We start from the raw sequence: 3861 nt of genomic DNA, 5'->3' as shown, positions 1-3861 counted from the left end.
AAATATGATTTCACAATTCACATTACATCCAAATTGTAGTTTGACACAGGCGACCGAGGGGACAGCCCAAGCCTAAGCTAGTTTACTAATAGGCCTGCTGCGAAGACTTTGCTGGATTTTCTTTCACCAAGAAAGAAATGCCCTAAGATACTCATTGAAAGCTACAAAATTGAATAGCTTGTTGCCTTTTAATTTATTAATTAAAGCCTACCATGTCTTTAATTCATTCACATTCCCTGTACTCTCTATTGCTGGAGGATAGGGAACATAAATAAATTAAAGTAAACAATTACATAAATAATATAATATCTTTTAAATTAAATAAATTATTAAAAAAATCAAAATTATCATATTTTTCAAAAATAAAATTAAATATGTATATTTTATTTATTTATTTTTTATACATAAATGACACTAGGATAATATGATGAAGTACCATAGATTAATATATAAATCGTAATATCCTGACATGTTTCAAAATTTCAAATTCTTATGTACATAAATCATATTAAGATATGATAGTTCAAAAAATACATAATCATAGCAAGTTGTAGCGATTTATGTAGGAATCGCAAAACAAACCAACTTGTGACGATTATGTGTATTTTGGGACGCTAAATATCTTAGCACAATTTATGTAAAAATAATAAATGATTTACATACGAGATGTTGAGTATAAAGTGTTTGAATCAGATCATATTTAACTATCATATGGAAAGTATACATGTGTACAGTTTAAAAATTGATGCATCTAGTTTATTCAAGTAACTCTAAGACAAAGAAAGAGCTGTTAGGAAGTTAGAAGGTACATGGGAAGCACATATGCTTGGCTACATAGTATTACAGGCATCTTGATCACCACGTAATCTCTAAATATTTTGCAGAATGCAACCATATTGACATATGGTTCAAATCAAGCTAAACAAAAGCCAATCGCACATATTTTGAGAGATTAGAGAAAGTCTTATAACTTGCTTCCAAGATAGGTCATAGGAGTTTAGATGTACATGTCTATTAGTACATCTCTGCTAGCATCATGGTCAATGAGTCACCGATGTTCTTCCATTGAATGTTTTAGAAATTTTCGTTGTGTAATGAGGCTTTTAAGTATTATCACAAAAAAAAAATATTCATTCAGTCACATTTAAAAAGTGTAGCTAAAAATAAAAAAATGATGTGTTAGACAAAAATTACACCTTTTTGAATTGTGGAGACGCTCTTTTAACTAAAAATTCAAAGGTGGTGGATGGTACGAGAGGGGAAGAAATTTCAATACGTGAAATTACGTGTTTGAATTTTGAAAATTGAGAATATGTGAAAATGAAGTTAGAGTTTTTGTTTTGAAATTGGCGTATTTAGAAATTTCACACAAAATAAAATTTTAATTTTTTATATTTATATTTAATAATTAATTTTTTTAGAATTGAAAAAATTAATTTTTAGTCAAAATTTTAAAATTAATTATTAGTAAGGATTAGATATATTAATTGTTTAAAAGATTAAAAATAATTCCTAAAATTTATAATAATTAATCATTTAATCATTTATAAAAAATACTTAATATAAATAATATTTTAGAAAAATTAAAATTTTGAAACAAAATAAAATTATTTTGTAAAATATTATATAAATAATTTTTTTTACTTCTTAAAGGTTTAATATTTTGAAATAATTTTTTTTAGTTACAAAATATTTTTAAATTTTGTGACAAATAAATAATTTGTTACAAACATTGAATTTTGTGACAAATTAATTTTTTGTTACAAAATATTTAGAATTTGTGAAACAAATAAATGTTTAATTACAAAATATTTTAATTTTTGCAATAATTTAATGTTTTGTTATAAAATATTATAAAATTGTGTAACAAAATATCATTTTATTATAAAAACCAACACAATTTATAACAAAAAAATTTAAATTGTTACAAAATATTACAAAGTATCTTATTGTTACAAATTATTCTTATGTTACTAGTAAGTTACTCATTAAGTTTAAACAAAAAATTGAACCTTACAAGATAGTATAACCATATGTAATAAGATACTATAATAATGTATAATAATTTTTTGCTGCCTCTATAAACTCTATAAACACCGAGTTGGCTAGTAAAAAAAATTAGGACAAATTGGATAAATAAATAAATGATGAATCAATTTTATCCAATTGTAACTTTTTAAAATGGTTATATTTCGATCCTATACTTAATTCTATATAAATCACAACAGAATATAGAGTTTTTAAAATTTATACATAAATCACTATAAAATATAAAAGTTTATCATAAATCTTTATGGGATGTAGAAATTTATGTGAAAATAACTACTATTATAAACTACTAGAGAGTATAACAATTTACAATTTGTTTTTTGTTTTTTCTATCTCTATTATCTTATACTATCACTTTGATTTAATATCTATCTATCATTTTATAATTTTTTATTAAAATAAATATACTAAAAAATAGTTTTAATTAGTTAAATTTTTAGTATAATAAAAATTTGATTAATATTTAAAAACCATCATTATTATTTTATTATTTTATTAAATGATAGAGAAATGCATAATAATATTTTATAATTATTTTAATAATTTAAATATTTTATATTTTATAATTAAAATTAATATTTTAATATAAATATTTAATATTAAGAAAATTTTATTACATAATAAAAATTTTAATATTTTGTAAGATTAATCATTATGCAATAAAATTTTATAATATAAAAAAATTTATATTAAAATATTAATTTTAATTATAAAATATAAAATATTTAAATTATAAAAATAATTATAAAATATTAATTATGCACTTCTCTATCATTCATTGGAATAAAACGATAATAGTGATGGTTCTTAAATACTAATCAAATTTTTATTATACTAAACATTTAACTAATTAAAACTATTTTTTAGTATATTTATTTAACAAAAAATAATAAAATGTTAGATAGATATGAAATCAGAGACGTAGTATAAGATGGTGGAAAGAAAAAAAAATAAAAAAAATGTAAATCACTAAATTCTCTAGTAGTTTATGATGGTAGTTATTTTTACAAAACTTTTTACACTTTGTAACAGTTTTTGATGATAGTCAACTTTCATATAAATTTCTATATTTTTTAGTAATTTATCATGGCAGTTAATTATCACATAAATCTCTATACATTCTGTGGTAGTTTATATATAAATTTAATTTTAAAAGTTTTAAAACATCCTATAATAGTTTATATAGAATAAGTACAAGATTAAAATATAATCATTAAAGACAAAATAAAGGTAATTCATCCCTTATTTATTTATGCAATTTGCTAAAAAAATTAACTCAATTAAATTTTTAAAGTGATTTTTTAGATTGGGTCTATGCACCAATTTCACTCCCGATTTTTCAATGGCACTATTTTGATTCTCGAGATTGAACTCCTAGCCCTCAAGCTCTCAAGCCCATTTCTGCCTTGAGTCAGCAAATCGGAGTGTTGATATGATCACTACAAGAAAAATCACTTTTAGCGGTCATTTATTTTGCTTTTAGCGGCAATAAAAATAGCCGCTAATATATTTATTGACAATTAGACATTAGCCGTCTTATACTTTGTTGCTAAAAGGTTTTAGTGGCAATTATAACATTTGTCGGTAAAGACTTTTTTAATGGCCGCAAAAGTATGTAATTTTTAGCGGTCATTTTCTTGACAATTTATATGGTCAACAAAAGTAATTTTAAAATTGCAATGTTATTCATTTTTAGCGAAAACTATTTTTGCTGCTAAAACCCATTTTACCAGCAATTTATATAGCCACTAAAATTAATTCTAAAATTATAATGTTATTCACTTTTACCGACCATTACTATTACTTCTAAAA

This window comes from Arachis hypogaea, chromosome 1 (assembly GCF_003086295.3).
Source record: "Arachis hypogaea cultivar Tifrunner chromosome 1, arahy.Tifrunner.gnm2.J5K5, whole genome shotgun sequence".
Taxonomy (NCBI): Eukaryota; Viridiplantae; Streptophyta; class Magnoliopsida; order Fabales; family Fabaceae; genus Arachis; species Arachis hypogaea.
Note: the sequence above shows the minus strand (reverse complement) of the source record.